Genomic DNA, 18698 nt, shown 5'->3' with positions numbered 1-18698 from the left:
CTAGACCGACAGACACATATTTGTGGAAACATTTCTATACAATCAAAAGATATAGGGAAATTAAGTGTAAAAATTGTAAAGACATAGCATCCTCAAAATTCTGCAGTGTGTTATCAGAGCAGTGGAAATCCAGTCTAACGAGAACCTTCTAGGCAGATTTGTTTATGTTTATTTCCCGTGGATACAAAATGATTAGTGTAGATAAAACAGAGGCAGTATATTTATGACAATATGAGGCACTAATTTAGAAAGTCCCAAGATGTGGGGTCTCCGCCAACAACCCACCCTCAGTCATCTTTGTCCCACATGTCCTATTCACTAGCGTCTCAGCAGGCAGCAGTGAATGATGCTGCAGGCATCCGACACTGGTGTGCACAGAAATGAAAAGGTGTTGGAGGGAAAGGTGTAAGGTGTAAGGTGGCAAATTAAGTGCTAGAAATATCCTCTGGTGTGAACACTCCAACATCATGACATGACCCAAATCAAGGAGATCCACATACTGGCATAAGTCAAAGAGCCAATATTAAACCGAATGCCCAATAACACAGTTGGCCAGCAAAAATGGCAACCCATGTCTAGCGGACTAAAGGTGGGTACACACATAGGTGATGTGATCGGTGAGCGACATCGCCTAGTGCTTCCCATCCCAGGGCCGGGCTGCCCGACAGTGGGCATACACACTGTGCGATATAACTAATATCGCACTGCGACATCATGCCGAAGCCAGGCCGAAGCATGCAGCTTTGGACGATGAGTCCAAATTGAGCTGCATGCACAGCCGTGAACGAGGGTCGTTTACGATGTGCAGTGTGTATGCCGCGCATCGCTCGGCGGCATACACACTGGGCGATATAATAAACTGTCGCTCAGGAGGGGGAAATGTGTGTATACCCACCTTTAATATTGTAATTGTAAATGAACTATAGAAATATCAGGGCAGATAAGAACCACATGATCCATCTAGTCTGCACACATGTACACACTAGTATTACCTTTACACATTAGGATTAATGCACTCAAATTATTTTTTTTTTTATCGTGAGCCAATTAACCTTAATTAAATTAATCAGTACATTTTTGGATTGTGGGAGGAAACAGGGGTATCAGGAGAAAACCAACTCCAGCATGGGGAGAATATACAAACTCCACACATTTTTTAACGCCACTCTGAAGGGGCTTCAATTATTGGGCAATGGCTGAAAACAGAGTGCATCAGGCAAGGATAAACGTTTAGCCCAATTAAAATTCCACTTTGAAACTGCCAAAGTTAGTTACTGTAATGTTTTAATTGCCACTGCAGTTTATTTGTCCAGTGAAAGGAAGAAGAAATAGCGTCTTATTCTGGTGCACTGGACAGAAAAAATCTGTTTCAAAATTAGCTTTTATTGTTCAATGTTAAAAGTATTCAATTCATGTACCATCATAAATCAAAACAATGAAATATTGGTTAAAATATAACAAAGTGAATAAAGAAAAATATTTTGTTTTGTGTAAAAAAAACTCAATTGCACATTCAATTCTTTACCAGACAATCCCCTCACATGTATAATGGGCCTAATTCAGGTTGGATCGCAGTAAGCGATCCAACCACAAATATTGAGAAAAAGATGCAGGCGCCGTGCCCGCATCTTTGTTGGGGGGCACATAAAATGCGATCGCCTCTGCCTGAGGTCGGTCGCGGGGCAGGCAAAGCTCCGTTTCCAATGAGGAGGCGGAGCGTTCCAGAAGCGGCCAAACAGGGGCGTGATCACAGCAACTGCATTACGTCACGCGCAGCCGCAGCGATCGGGAAGATGGTGGCCTCCTGCGCCAGCAGGAGGCTTCCTTAGTTTCTGCTAACAAACAGAAATTGCAACGCATTCGCAAGTTCTGCTTGTTCAACAGGGGAAGGCTCCGGTCAGCATGCTGGGCGGCCTTGCCCTGCGATGGGCAGACCCCAGCATGCGATCCAAAGGATTGCAAATTCTGCTAATTTACACAAATACTAGAGAGGGCGAAAAGACAAAACAGTCTCTTCCAGGAGCACTCTTTATCAACAATTATGAATATACATATTCTCCTTTCATGAGAAAGTAGTTTCCAGTTCTGCATTCAAAAAAAGAGGGAAGCATACATTTTACAATAAAACCGATCCTTTAATTCAAATACACCTAAAACACAGGAACAGTCAAGAGAGAGAGTTCCTGAAATCATTCACTATATCCGGTTTGATAAAATTATTACTATGAGTCTCAATAATAATTTTTAATCTCATATTTTCACACAAGTGATTAAAACTGGCTGAATTAGTCAGTGTACGCAAGATATTTACACAGATAATAGCGTATAAGGGGGAAGATGCATCCCCTCTGATAAAAGATTAACAAACACATTTGTCTATAGTGAATGATATCAGAAACTCTTATCTCTTGACTGTTTCCTGTTTTTTAAGGTGTATTTGAATTAACAGTTAGGTTTTATTGTAAAATGTATGCTTCCCTCTTTTTTTGAATACAGAACTGGAAACTGTACTTTCTCATGAAAGGAGAATACGTACTGTATATTCAGAATTGTTAATAAAGAGTGCTCCTGGAAGAGACTGTTTTGTCTTTTCTCCCTCTCTTGGATTTGTGTAGCTTGGATCTACAAAATATTCCGGGCGCACCACCAATAAAATACTGTATGGTATGTTATAAAAACAGTTTAGCACATTGGTCTTGCATATTATAGTAAATATACCTAATAGTTCTACCTGTGAAGACTCATCTTTCTCTTTTATCAAATTCTGCTAATTAGCAGAATTTGCAATCCTTACTGAATTAGGTCCAATAATTGGTAAACTATTTTGTTATCTATTGCACATTAACATTAAATGAGACTATAAAATGAGGAAATAACATGTGCAGGTACATGTGATTTCTTAGTTTATTATTTTTAATGTGTGTAGAATTTTGAGGGGAAAAATAAAATGTATTCCATTTTGGAATAAGGCTGTACATAACAAAATGTGGAAAAAGTGAAGCGCGGTGAGTACTTTCCGGATGCACCGTATTACTGGTAACTACATGGGTCGGCATTAATGAAAAGTCAATATACATATGTTTAATAGAGTGAAAAATAGACCTGTTCCTCAAATATTTAAAAAAAAAAGCAAAGAAAAAAACCCCACACCCAGCAGTTTTATGGAGATACGCGCTGAACAGAAGTATCTTGTGTGCCACGGCCTTTTCTGACCAGGTACCCTATAAAGAGCTGTCTGTCTGTCACTGGTTGATTTTTATAAATAATTTGGCACAAACTTGTGAGACCAATTTGTAGAACATTAATTGGGTCAGGATCCATGTACAGCAACAGATCACCATAATACATGGTAGGCACTTCTAAGCAAAACACATTATTAGATACACTTGCTCAACCTGCTTTTGGAGAGTATGTGTGAGCTTATGCACCCAATACTGTCATTTGTAGGCGGCTATCTACTCATGTCAAATGGCACATCACAACTTGCAAAGCAGGAAAACGGACTGAAAGCAGCAACATGCAGAGAACACCACAGGCTGATGCTTCACACAGTGCCTATGGGGTATATGCAATAGCGGGCGAAATCGCGGCAATTATCGCCGTTTTTTCAATTCGACCAAATTCGCCAGGTGAATTCCGGAAGGTGGCTTCCGGAATTCACCATATGCAATGAAAAACGGATTCGCCAGAGTCGCGGGCGAAAATCGGCCGATTTTGCGGATTTTACCGCGATTTTAAAAAACGGGAAAAAACGGGGAAAAACCCGAAAAAAAAATGGCGTGGGGTCCCCCCTCCAAAGCATAACCAGCCTCGGGCTCATCGAGCTGGTCCTGGTTCTAAAAATGCAGGGGAAAAATCGGGCAGGGATCCCCCGTATTTTTAAAACCAGCACCGGGCTCTGCGCCTGATGCTGGTGCCAAAAATACGGGGGACAAAACGAGTAGGGGTCCCCCGTATTTTTAACACCAGCATCGGGCTCCACTAGCTGGACAGATAATGCCACAGCCGGGGGTCACTTTTATATAGTGCCCTGCGGCCGTGGCATCAAATATCCAACTAGTCACCCCTGGCCGGGGTACCCTGGGGGAGTGGGGACCCCTTCAATCAAGGGGTCCCCCCCCCCCAGCCACCCAAGGGCCAGGGGTGAAGCCCGAGGCTGTCCCCCCCCCATCCAATGGGCTGCGGATGGGAGGGCTGATAGCCTTTGTGTTAAAAAAAAAGATATTGTTTTTTCCATTAGTACTACAAGTCCCAGCAAGCCTCCCCCGCAAGCTGGTACTTGGAGAACCACAAGTACCAGCATGCGGGAGAAAAAACGGGCCCGCTGGTACCTGTAGTTCTAATGGAAAAAAAATACCCAAATAAAAACAGGACACAGACACCGTCGACAGTAAAACTTTATTACACACTGCCGACACACACATACTTACCTATGTTCACACGCCGACATCGGTCCTCTTCTCCATGTAGAATCCCGGGGTACCTGAAAATAAAAGATCAATTATACTCACCTCAACAGGCTCCAGAGATAAATCCACGGACTTGGCAAAAAAAGAAAACGAACAACCGGACCTGCGGACCGAAAGGGGTCCCATGCTGACACATGGGACCCCTCTCCCCGAATGCCGGGACATCACGTGACTCCTGTCACTGATGTCCCTTCAGCCAATCAGGAAGCGCTACTGCCGTGGCGCTCATCTGATTGGCTGGACGCCGTCTGTACTCTGACAGCGCCTCGCACAGCTCCCTCCATTACTTTCAATGGTGGGAACTTAGCGGCTAGCGGTGGGGTCACCCGCCGGTCACCGCTGACCGGCGGGTGACCTCACCGCTAGCCGCTAAGTTCCCACCATTGAATATAATGGAGGGAGCTGTGCGATGCGCTGTCACAGCGATCAGCCAATCAGGTTAGCGCAACGAAGTTGCGCTTCCTGATTGGCTTAGAGACCTGTCAGTGACAACTGTCACTGACAGATCTTAATCGTGGATAGGTGTCCCATGTGTCAGCATGGGACACCTTTCAGTCCGTTTTTGGTGCGGGTAAATGCGCTTTCTTTTTTTGCCAAGTCCGTGGATTTATCTCTGGAGCCTGTTGAGGTGAGTATAATTGTTCTTTTATTTTCAGGTACCCCGGGATTCTACATGGAGAAGAGGACCGATGTCGGCGTGTGAACATAGGTAAGTATGTGTGTGTCGGCAGTGTGTAATAAAGTTTTACTGTCGACGGTGTCTGTGTCCTGTTTTTATTTGGGTATTTTTTTTCCATTAGAACTACAGGTACCAGCGGGCCCGTTTTTCTCCCGCATGCTGGTACTTGTGGTTCTCCAAGTACCAGCTTGCAGGGGAGGCTTGCTGGGACTTGTAGTACTAATGGAAAAAACAATATCTTTTTTTTTGAACACAAAGGCTATCAGCCCCCCCATCCGCAGCCCATTGGATGGGGGGGGACAGCCTCGGGCTTCACCCCTGGCCCTTGGGTGGCTGGGGGGGGGGGGACCCCTTGATTGAAGGGGTCCCCATTCCCCCAGGGTTCCCCGGCCAGGGGTGACTAGTTGGATATTTGATGCCACGGCCGCAGGACACTGTATAAAAGTGACCCCCGGCTGTGGCATTATCTGTCCAGCTAGTGGAGCCCGATGCTGGTGTTAAAAATACGGGGGACCCCTACTCGTTTTGTCCCCCGTATTTTTGGCACCAGCATCAGGCGCAGAGCCCGGTGCTGGTTTTAAAAATACGGGGGATCCCCTGTCAATTTTTTCCCCGCATTTTTAGAACCAGGACCAGCTCAATGAGCCCGAGGCTGGTTATGCTTTGGAGGGGGGACCCCACGCCATTTTTTCCCCGGATTTTACCGTTCCAGCAATAAAAAAAATAAAAAAATAAAAATATTATTTTAAAAAATATATAAATAATATTTGTGCCTCCCCCAAAAAAAAAAAAAAAAACCTAATCCCTTCTAATATAAATAGATCTGCTATTCCTAAAAAAAAAAACACAAAAAAAAACATGTTTAAAATTTTTTTATTTGTTTTCACCCTCCAAAGTGTGGCGGAGTGAAAATCGCGAATTTGCTGTCTAAAAGCACTGCAGGCGAATTTCCAAACTTGAATTGAATATGCTGGAGGCGAATTGCAGCATCTGTACCATTGCAGAAAAGGCGAATTCGGAAAAAGGCGAATTGAGAAAAGGCGAATTTTGACGGGCCGTTTTTTTGCGAAAAATGACTGCACTGCATAGGCGAATTGATTTTTGGAGGCGAAAACGGCCCGGAATTCGCCTATTTTGCCAATTCGCCCGCTATTGCATATACCCCTATATCCCTACACTCTCCATTTGCATAGATTGCAGTGATATTTTATGTTCTCCAGAGCAAAGAGAACATTTCTGTATACGAACATATAACATTAGACATAGTGCATAAGCCTCTAAAGCAGAAATAGGACTCCAAGTTAACATTGTAACTTCCATTCACTAAATCCACTGCAAACAGATTCCAAATAAAGAAGAAAATATTCTGGATAAAAGGTGCTTAGAGGTTGCTTTCTACAAGGAAGCAATTATTCCCACTGAATGACACATCCTTAAACCAATAAACAGATTGCTTGCTATAGCTAACAAAGAAAACTATTTTAAACCTTGTTTACAATTTTACTGAAGTGCAACCAAAGTTTGAAATACTAAAGTGTAGATATGAGTAGGCTTACCAGACTATGGGGTATATTCAATAACTGTCGGAAGCTGCAGTCTTGTCGGAAAGACGGCAGCTTCCGTCAGTTTTAGGTCGGAAGGGGTTCCGACCTATTCAATACGGCCCCATTTTTTCCAACAAGTCGGGAAACCAGACTTGTCGGAATGCATGAAGCCGCCGATCAGCGTGCATTGTCGGAAGCGGGGCCAATCCAGACAGGTTTTAGCCCCGTTTCAGACAATCTCAATCAGACTTTTAAAAAAAGTTGGATTGAGATGAGGGAGAGCTGAGAGCATGAGACGGAGGGAGCAGCGGGGAGAGCAGGAACCCAGCGGCAGCGTCCATCCGGCTCCAACAAGCGATGTCCCGCTTGCTGGATCCAGGTGGACGCTGCCGTGAGCCTCCAGTTACGCTGCCGCTGCTCCCCCCGTCCGATCCGTCTACTCCACTGCTCCCCCCACCACCGCAGACATTAACCCCCCCTGGCGCCGCAGACATCTTCCCCACCCCCTGGCGCCGCTGACCGCTCCCCCTGATGCCGCTGTCAGCGCACCCGCTGACAGCAGCAACAGGTCAGCAAACCGGGAACGGCCAAATCTGACAGTCGGATTTTGCCGCTCTTGTCGGAATGGACCCGACACTTATTGAATATACCCCTATACCTTTAAACTGGGACACTAATGGTTTACACAGGTTCTGGGGACACTAATGGTTTACACAGGTTCTGTGGCTGGCTGATTTCAAGCCTGCATTTCACCTGGTTTTAATCAGCCACAGAACCTGTGTAATCCATGAGAGTCCCAGTTTAACGGGATTGTATGGAAAGCCTAGACATGAGCAACTAGATTTTCCAGTGGTTTTGCCTGAAGAGAGAGAGAGAGAGAGAGACAGAGAACGTGTGTGTGTGTGTGTGTGTGTGTGTGTGTGTGTGTGTGTGTGTGTGTGCGCGCTCGTGTGCTTACAATGGCGGCAGCACAGAATAGAGTACTTCAGTGCATCCATATGTAGACAAAATTCAACAAAATGTTAGGAATCAGTAGCTACAAGGCTCTTCAAGGTTATGAGGAAGACTGTCCTGTGAAAGGGCTGTAGTATGGTATGCCGGCGGCCGGGCTCCTGGGGGACAGCATACCGGCACTGGAATCCCGACTGCCGGCATACCGACAGTGGACCCCCAAGAGGGAGAAAAGGTGTCGGTATGCCGGGTGTCGGGATTGCGGTGCCGGTATACTGTGCGCCGGGATCCCAACAGCCGGCAAACTGAAGACCACCCCTGTGAAAAGAACTTCTGTATATAACAAAGTTTATACATGTTTCTAAAACTTGTGGTATATTTATTAAAAATTTTATAAATGTAAAATCTCTCATTTGAGAAGAGGTTTATTGGGGCAATGTAACACAAACATATACAGGGACATATACAATGGCTGTGATGAGCACTAATGTGAGAACTTTACTTCTGGGTTCAGACCAGTAAGCTTACTGCACATGCGTGGTTACTGATCCATGCATGTGCAAACAGATGTTAACACAGAGGGATCTCTCCGTTCCTTCTCCCACAAAATATGTGGCATCATTAGTTATGGAGACCAAGTTCCTGAAAGAGCTTGATATACAAAAATGAAGGGACAGCAGCAAACATCAGTTGTGCCCCCCATCTCATACAAATATTCAATTTGTGCATTAATCATATGAAATCAGCTGTTTTGGGGTGATTTCTGCGGGGGGGGGGGGGGAAATAAAACTAAAAAAATGTGCTTACAAATATGCCCCTTAGTGCTTTTACAATTTTGCATCTAAGGTTATTTGCAATGGCTGTTAGATTTCAATAGAATGGCTTTTATGCTAGAAAATTAATAGCAAGAATATGTATATATGTTATTCTATAAACATTCATGCCTTTGCTGTAGCATATAAAGAGTTATTTTACATCACCTCAAATTTCAGAGTTACATGCGACCACTTACTTTGACACATCGAAAGTACCAACTGGTGGCTCCTTCCTAATTTCTTCATATTCTTGAAATATACCCCTCTTTTTCATCCTCTTGACATGTTGAACCAAACCAAGTACCGTCATACCTCCTTCTTCAGGCATGTGAATGGACAGCTCCATGTCTGCAGGCAGTGGTCGAGCTTTCTGGGGTAAAGGCGGGATGGAAGGATTATCAGCAGGTAGTTTATACAATGGAGTGTCTGGAGGAGTCTCTGACTGAGGAGGCGGCCTCCTACAATTTGTATTTGCAGCAGAGCTTTTGTCACAACAATCGTAGTTTCCACCAACAGCAGAACCATTCCAGTGCACACAGCCACTTACCCTGTGTGCCTCTGCATAATTCTTAGTCCTGTTCTCATGGTAATGATTGTGCATGAGTCTGGTATTATCAGTCACATTCTGCTGGGTGCAATTAGAATTCAGCCTATCACTCACAGGGTTTTGCTCAGAGGTGTATATAACAAAGAGATGGTCCATGCAGTCCCCATTTTCTTGTCCTTGTCTAGAATTGACACATGCCTGAATCCATGCAACATGGCTGATTTTTGATGTACCACCCAAATGCTCTGGTAAAGATTCCTTCGGTATGTGGTTAACCAACTCATGAGCTTTCACTGTGCGCACCTGTAATAAAACATTGAAGATTTTTAAAAAGAAAAAAAAAGAAAAAGGGATGTGTAAACGAGTTCCTTAGAGGAGAGGCTTAATTTACAGCCAATACACTTTATATTCTGCTTAGAAGTTATGTTGTGCTGCAATTTGGGCCAATTTCCTGATCCTCTGACGCTTGGGGGTCAGGGAGATCCAACAAGTGGGATTTCCCCGATTTGACAATCCTGACCAAAAAGTGATCAGGATTAGCAAATTGAGTATTTTTAACATGCAGAATTTCCCAGATTCCCAGACAGATAGCAGATTGAGGTTTTTGATTAGCGGCTTGGATCTGGAAAATGCACCACAGATGTATGACTGGCGTTAACTGATCACAATTATAAATCAAATGTCACTGGATTTAGGGCATGGTAAAGATAGCAGACAGCTAAAATGTAGACAGTAAAGTGAGCACTTCTAAGACAAACTTCCATTCATGACACCCATGTTGAACTTGAAAGATGTTCATTTTGGGTGATACGTTTAACTAAACGGATTTGGATAATAGAAACAAACCATAGTCCAGATAAAGCAGAGGTTTAGCGATCTAAAGGGTATATTCACCTACAAATATGTTTTCCTATTTGGTGTGGAAATTTAGTTACATTAAGATACCTGTAGTATATTTAAAATTATTCCAATAAAAATGTTGCATATAAAATTCCGAAACACGCTACAGGTGACTAATTTGTGGTGTTATAATGCACTCATTACTGAACAGTAACCACAGTCTCTATCAGCCACGATAGATTTACTGTAGTGAACATGAGCAGCTAGTGTGTTGTATAAGCCCTTAAACTTTCTTCTTTCTTGGCTGATGCGTCACCTCGCCCACTCCCCCCTCCTAGATTTGAAAGAAAATTATTTTTGGACAGAGATACCTTTTATTGGCTAGGTATCATGACGTTTGCTCCCCAATGACAAAAAAAATTAATTCTCCTACAGATGTCACACAGATGATGATGATCCATCATTATTTTAAAAAGGGAGTGTCGTAACGCTAGCAACATATTATATGCACACTGAAAAGATTAACACATTGTGCATTGGTTGCAGTTCAAGAAGTTTACAAAAATGACTACTCCCTGGATTTGCTGGGGTCCACATTTGCTGTTATGGTTCCAGACTATTCTCTTGCAAGAGCCAGAGCTTATGCCATTATCCGAAAACATCTCACACAAGCAAATGTGAAATTCACAAGGGAGAAACATCACCCATATAATGTATACAGTGGATAAGAGGAGAGATTTGGGACTGTTACAGTCAGAGGACCTTGGTGCATCTCTTGGAGAGTCATTTAATTTCATTTAGAAAGTAATAAAGGGCAAAGTAAAATGTTTAAGAAATTTGAATAAGCAACAACGTGAAAAAAAATTTCCCTAAGCAAATAGCAAATACTTTTGACATAAAAATAAAATACTCTACCCGCTCTCGAAGTTTTTCTCTGACGAAAAGACGCAAAACAGCAAATGGGGCTCGAAACCAAAGTGGTGAAGACACAATGAACACACATTTTAACCGCGCAGGAAAAGCACCCTGTATAGAAAAGGAAGGTGAATGTAATCATGTTTGAATTAGGACATTATATCTTGAATAAGGAAGCGATAAACACCCTGTAACTGCACATCGTCATAAACCAGTCTTTCAAGCAAGACAGACATACATTTGCAGTTAATGCTTTAATAACATACTAGGCAGGCACAAAGTGATATGTGAATCATTTACATTTTCCTATGAAAACATAAGGTCTGGAGTTTTTATAATCATATATGGGTGCTCTTAGGCTGAGTGGTAACAGGAAAATGAAAAACAAGCGGTCTGTCAAGGTGCCCACACACTACAACGATTTTAGGGACAATGGAACAATTTAGACGAATCGTAACAATAAATCATTCAGAAAAGAGCAAATAGTTAAGTGTTCCTGAAAGATAACGATCTGATGCGCAGTTTCATGGGTCGTTTTCTGTAACTTCAGATCTTCCCTGTTGCAGGGAAGATTTGGAACAGAACGAGCGATTTTGTATGAATCGTTTGTGGTTTTTGACATTCGATGTATCTAATGATACATCATCTGATCAGTCATTCTAGTGTGCCAGCACCTTAAGACTAAAGGCCCCCATCCACTAGTCCGATTTGGGCAGTTTTCTTCAGATTTCGACACATCTGACCGTCATATCTGAAGAAAAGTGTCACATTGGATGGCTCTTCAGATCCAATGCTCACTCCCGTGTCAGATATATCTGAACTACAGATCTCTGAGGCTGCCCCAACTATTTATCTGAATCTGAAGAAAACAGGTGCACATCGGAGTGTTTTTTTTTACTTCAGATGTATCTGATCAGATTCATCTGAAGCGTCACTTGACTGGCATCTCCCTAGCCACTCCCACCCACCAAGAGGGGGAACAGCGGCAGCAGCAGCATCAGATCAATCGCATGTAGCATGTGTGCATCAGATATATCTGATGCGATCTGACACATGATAGATTGCAGCAGATATATCTGAAGTGAATGTAATTAAAATTAAAGCCAGGGTCTGATCCAATTCCCGGGACGCTCCCGGGAGAGTTCAAGAGAAATCTGATGCTATCTGCAGTTCAGACAAGTCTGAGTAGTGGATGGCCACCTTTACTGTACCGTCTCTGAAAAGCAGATGTTAAATAAGGTCAATAATCAGTTATATTGAAACGTCCCTGCATCAAAACTATATAACTGCTATCAATATATATCCAGGAGACATAAGGAATTTAGTTAGGAAAAAAAAAAAGTTAAAGAACACATTCACTTTTCTATTACACTTTCATATCAACCAAATTCTTTTGGGGAAGTACAAAGCCAATTTACATATGGATGGCTTTGCCAAGTCAAATGTACATTCAGATTTTCATAAGCATGAAAAAAAAGTAAGCAGTAATGTACACAAGCATAATAAAGGAACAAACAAGGCCAGTGTTCCACTGTATAATACAACAAAGGCAGATATCTTTCATATAGTAATCAAGACGTGTTTCTCCATCACCACACTGGTGCAGTAAACAAACTTGTTTCTGTAAACAATTTACCAGACATTCACATATAGATGTGTCCACCTCCATCTAGCCTCCCTGCATATTAAACAGCCCTTCTAGTCATACCATGCCATGACTCTGTAGTGCCAAGCAGTGGCGCATTTTACCAGTGGGATGCATGACTGCAGCCCTAAAGTCTAATCCGCTTCACTGTGACAGACAGTTGCTTCCTATTGGAAGTGCTACCTGCCAGTCACCATCAGGACAGGTAGTCCCATTGGGAGGTGTTTCCTCCAGACCGGGCTGCAATCAGCAGAGAGCTGGCTTCCTAATCCCCACCTGGTCATCAGCCCAATCCGGCTTGAGTGTATAATTTGCACATGTGCACTCAAGCCGCCCCCTATCAGCAGGCCATCCTCTCTTGTGAAATCCGTAGAGAACGAAGAGAGTATCTGTTTTTCTGATGGCACTGGTACGATCCACGTAGATCCTTAAGGTACGGACTACGTCCAATGATGAATCTCCCACAGAAAGGTCCGGCCCCTGGAAGGCCGGGACTACAATTTCTTTGTTGAGGTGGAATTTAGAAACAGAGAATTTGACGGCAGATAAGAACCACTTGGCCCATCTAGTCTGCCCCTTTAGACACCACCGTAGGAAGCTACCCAGATTTGGTTCTGAGTACCGCTCTACCTGGATAAAAAAAATAAAAATAAAAATCAGAAAAGGAGGGCGACATAAAGCTCCTAAATCTGAAACTCTTCTAGCTGAAGCAACAGCCAGTAGAAAGAGAACTTTAGCTGTAAACCATTTAAGATCCACATGTTTTAGTGGTTTAAATGGGGCAACTTGTAGGGCCTTTAGGAATAAACGTATAGCTGCTAAATAGGATTTACCGGTAAATCCTTTTCGCGTAGTCAATAGGAGATATTGGGGAATTAGTACGATGGTGTATAGACGGGGTCCAAAGGAGCCAGTGCACTTTAAATTTCTTCAACTGGGTGTGCTGGCTCCTCCCCTCTGCCCCCTCCCAAAGGCCGTTATAGGTAAAATAGTGCCCGAAGGAGAAAGTACATACTTGAGGGAAGGAACATAACAATGAGTGGTGAGATTCACACACCAGCACACCAAGAACATAAAACAACCAGCAACAACTGGTAACAAAACAGCAACAGCTGAACAGGTAACCATATAAGATACAACCTGCAGAAAAGTCAACACACTGAGGCGGGCGCCCAATATCCCTTATGGACTACGAGAAAAGGATTTACCGGTAGGTAATTAAAATCCTATTTTCTCTAGCATCCATAGGGGATATTGGGGAAATAGTACGATGGGGACGTCCTAAAGCTTCCAGAATGGTCAGTAATGTGCAAAGACGCCTGCAGCACCGCCTGCCCAAACTTGTTATACTCTTTGACTAGGGTATCAAACCTGTAAAACTTCACAAAGGTGTTCTTCCCCGACCAGGTAACAGATCGGCATAGTTGCAAGGCCAAGACTCCATGGGCAGCCGCCCAGGAAGACCCCACCGATCTTGTAGAGTGGGCCTTCAGAGACTGAATAGGTAAGGCTGTCGACACATAGGCCTGTTGGTTAGTAAGCCTAAGCCAACGAGCAATGGACTGCTTTGAAGCAGGGCAACCCTTTTTCTGCGCATCATATAGCACAAAAAAGGAATCAGTCTTTCTGATCCGAGCCGTTCTCTTCACATAGATCTTCAAGGCTCGCACAGCATCCAATGCCTCCAGAGGAGCAGAAGTGCCAGAACTTGACAGAACCAAGTGGAACGCAGAGATGACCTTCGGCAGGAACTGCTGCCTAGTCCTGAGCTCCGCTCTGTAATCGTAAAAGACCAAGTAGGGACTTTTACATAAGGCCCCCAATTCTGAGACATGCCAAGCTGAAGCCAGGGCCAATATCACCACCGTCTTCCATGTGAGGAACTTGTCTTCTACAGTCATCAGAGGTTCAAACCAAGAGGACTGTAAAAATTCCAACACTACATTAAAATCCCAGGGTGCCGTGGGCGGCACAAAAGGAGGTTGTTTGTGAAGTACCCCTTGCAAGAAGGTCTGAACTTCTGGCAATACTGCCAATTTCTTCTGGAAGAAAATTGAGAGAGCTGAAATCTGGACCTTAATGGAACCCAGAGGTAAGCTCTTATCCACACCAGCCTGCAGGAAACATCGGAAACGTCCCTAGCGGAACACCGCAGGCGGACACTTGCGTTCCTCGCAGCAAAAGACATATCTTCTACAGATATGATGATAGTGTTTTGACGTCACAGGTTTCCTGGCCTGAACCATGGTAGCAATAACCTTTTTGGAAATGCCCTTATGAGCTAGGATGTTCCGCTCATTCTCCATGCAAATGAATTTGCCGTAAGTCCAGGTAGACGAATGGTCCTTGTTCATTGGCCGAGGCCAAGGGTCTTCGACAGACATGTCCAGAAGATCCGCGTACCACGACCTCCGAAGCCAATACGGGGCAATCAGAATTACCTGGACTCCTTGATTCCTGATTCGCTTTAGCACCCTTGGGAGCAATGGAATCGGAGGAAACAGGTAGACCAGCTGGTAAGTGCATCTACTGCCCTCGCCTGAGGGTCCCTGGTTCGTGAACAATACCAACGAAGCTGCTTGTTGAGTCGAGAAGCCATCATGTCTATTTGTGGGCAGCCCCATCAGTCGATGATCTGCTGAAACACCTGATGGTGGAGCCCCCACTCTCCCAGGTGTAAATCGTGATGACTCAGGAAGTCCGCTTCCCAGCTGTCTACTACCGGAATGAATATTGCGGACATTGCTCTTGCATTTCTTTCTGCCCACAGGAGTATCTTTGACACTTCTTGCATGCAGGCCCTGCTTTTTGTCCCTCCTTGCCGACTAATGTACGCCACTACCGTGGCGTTGTCGGACTGAACTTGGATTGCGTGATACCTGAGTAGAGGAGAGGCCTGAATCAGAGCACTGTAGATCGCCCGAAATTCCAGAATGTTTATCGGAAGTAGGGCTTCGTGGGCTGACCACCTGCCCTGGAACTGAGCCCCCTGGGTGACCGCTCCCCATCCTCTCAGACTTGCATCAGTCGTGAGAAGGATCCAATCCCGAATCCAAAAACTTCGACCTTCCAGTAGGTTGGAGGGGAAATCCTGGCCTGAGGTGACAGCCGTATTACCCGATGCATCTGAAGATGACTTGTTCAGGAGATCCAATTGAAATGTTCTGGCATGGAACATTTCATATTGGATCGCCTCGCTTTGTCCTCCGGGAGGAACACTTTCTGGGCCACAGTATCCAGCAACATTCCCAGGAACAGGAGCTGCTGAGTTGGCTCCAGGTGGCACTTCCGTAAATTGAGGATCCACCCATGGTGTGACAGAAGTTGGATAGTGCGGTCTATATGGAGAAATAAAAGCTCCCTGGATCTCGCTTTTATCAAGAGATCATCCAGATAAGGGACAATATTGACCCCCTGGATCCGGAGTTGGAACATCATCTCTGCCATCACCTTCGTGAACAACCTTGGAGCTGTGGACAGGCCGAAGGGTAGTGCCTGGAACTGGTAGCGATCGTTCAGCAGGGCAAACCTCAGGTAAGCCTGGTGAGGTGGCCAAATCGGGATTTGGAGATATGTGTCCATTATATCCAGGGAGAGCATGAACTCCTGTTCTTCCAGGCCCGCAATCACTGCTCACAACGATTCCATTTTGAACTTGAAAACCTTTAGGTGAGGGTTCAAGGATTTTAGATTCAAAATAGGCCTTACCGAACCGTCCGGTTTCGGTACCACGAACAGGTTGGAGTAGTAATCCTTTCCCTGCTGTTGCAGTGGCAATGAAACAATGACTTGGGACTGGACCAATTTTAAGATGGCCTGTTGCAGCATAGTACGCGTATCCTCCAAAGCTGGTAAGCTGGATTTGAAAAATCATTGGGGAGAAGCCCCGTCGAACTCCAGCTTGTAGCCCTAAGAAATTAGGTCCTTTAACCATTTATCCTGGCAGGAGCTTTCCCAGATGCGGCTGAAGTGACGCAGCCGAGCTCTCACCTCGAGATCCCCTCGGGGTGGGTGGGCACCGTCATGCTGAGGCCTTAGTGGAAGCTGAACTGGTGCTCTCCTGAGAACCTGTGATTGCTGGTTTTCTTGGCTTACCTCTGGTGCCTCTAGCCGCATTGGATGCACCTCTGGCCTTAAATCTAAATCTGTTAGACCGAAAGGACTGGGTAGATGGCCCTGGGTAGGAACATCTAGCCGGCGGGGCACCATAGGGGAGAAACGTGTATTTCCTCGCAGTAACTTTAGAACTCCATGGAGCCAATCCCCTGAAAAGGGAAGAGACTCTTCACTGCACTTGGACTCTGCATCCGCTATCCAATGACGCAACCACAAAGCTATGCACGTCGACACTGCCATAGCAGTGGTCCTAGCATTAATATTGCCTATCTCATTGAGAGAGTCACAGAGGACACGTGCAGTGTACTGAATGTGTTTTAGGAGAGTCACCGTAGTGACCAGGGACATATGCCCTGAGAGGCCCTCTTGAATTTGAGTAGCCCACGAATGAATGGCAGGAGTCATCCAGCAACCCGCTATGACCGGTCTTTGTGATATACCTGCTGCTGTGTAGATAGATCTCAGTGTAGTCTCTATCCCCAGGGTCCTTTATGGTAAAGGAGCCCGGAGCTGGCAGTACCACCTTTTTAGATAGGCAAGAGACTGATACGTCAACAGCCGGGTGTTGTCCCCAGATTTTCCCGTCTTCAGGAGCAAATAGGAAAGTGTGTAAAAACCATCTTGACACTTGGTATTTTTTATATGGATTTTTCCAAGCTAACTTAAACAGGTCATCTAACTCTGCAGAAACAGGGAAAGTGACACTGAGTTTGTTCTGTGTTAAGAAAAACGACTGCTGTGCTGCAGCGTCCTCTAGAGGGAGTTTTAACACGTCCCGTATAGCTAGAATGAGGGGTTCAATACCCTGTGTAGCAGGGGAATCCCCAGTAACAGGATCCAGTTCCTCCCCCTCCTCCTGTATCTCCTCATCAGAGGATGAGAGTTAAGCAGGTAACCAACGCTTTTGTGGTCCTGCTCTAGAGAGGGGGGCTGTGGAACATCTGCCTTTGCAGCTAGGTCTGCAAAAGCCTGCTGCAGATGTTGAGTTTTCAGAGTATTAGCAGTGAGCTGAGATGACATATCTGACATCATGGATTTTATGACACCTAGCCTGCCCTTACTGTATGTGAGAGGGAAACAGAGAGAAGGGAACAGCACATCCAAGCAAAACATCCCCAGTGAGGCTGCAATCGGTTATATCACGGTGTAACACCGGAGTATTGGTCCTTTTCAGGACACAGATTGTGTACAATAGCGTCTCTCACCCTTTGCTACACCAGTTTTCCTGCGTATTCTGAGTGTCTGGAGGAGCATGGGGGGGGGGGGGGGTTTGGGCTGCTGTTGCAAGCAGAGGAAGGTGCCAAAACGCTGCTGCTCCTGCTCTGAGGAAGCTACGACCCCTGTAATGGCGCCGGAGCTTCAGTGATATTTATACTGGCAAAGTCTCCATATAAGTGTAAAACATCATAGCAAGTGTTAGTTTTCACTACCGCTGCCAGTGTACACAGGGGGGCTACAGCGGGTCCCCCCCAGGAGGGTCCTGTATGCCGCCCCTGCGTCTTCGCCGCACCAAGAACCAGGGCCCCCCCTAGCAGGGCCTCTGGTTTGTGCTCACCACTGTCGTCATCTTCAGGCAATGTTAGGGGTGCGCGGCGTGCTGCGATTGTGACCGCTAAGGCGTACTGCCCCACTGTACAACAACTTCTTAGGGCGGTGGTCCTGCAGCAGGGAAGCGGCTCTGACACATTACATGATCGTCCCCCCCTAACTCCCACGGTGCAGGTATGCTGTTGCCCAAACAGCATACCGAAAATAATAAAGTTTTAAAAGAAACTGAAGAAAACTCTTTGGAGCTCCAGAGTGTGCATCCTCTCCTGAGGGCACTTTTTTCTAAACTGCCTGTGGGAGGGGGCATAGAGGAGAGGAGCCAGCACACCCTGTTGAAGAAATTTAAAGTGCACCAGCTCCTTTGGACCCCGTCTATACCCCATCGTACTAATTCCCCAATATCCCTTATGGATGCTAGAGAAAAAGCAGCAACCCATTGACCATGGTCCAGCTCCCGCCGCACCAAACAAAAACTGATTTGCCTGAGCCAGGTGGCGGGGATATAGGGACGGGCCTGTTGAATGCTGGGAGGCCGAAAGCTTTGATCGTTTGGTGCCAATCCGCTGTCGCTACCTCATATCACAATGATAACCTGCAGACCCTGCCGGAGAAAATTTTAATCAGCAGAG

The 18698-nt window shown here is 45.2% G+C and overlaps 1 pseudogene; it reads right to left on the bottom strand.

Moving 5' to 3' along the window:
* The window catches only part of LOC134911291 (tyrosine-protein phosphatase non-receptor type 9-like), a 298012-nt pseudogene that overhangs the window by 145161 nt on the left and 134153 nt on the right, over positions 1–18698 (bottom strand).

The sequence above is a fragment of the Pseudophryne corroboree genome, chromosome 1, assembly GCF_028390025.1.
Source record: "Pseudophryne corroboree isolate aPseCor3 chromosome 1, aPseCor3.hap2, whole genome shotgun sequence".
NCBI lineage: Eukaryota > Metazoa > Chordata > Amphibia > Anura > Myobatrachidae > Pseudophryne > Pseudophryne corroboree.
This window is presented reverse-complemented; position numbering and strand designations above follow the sequence as displayed.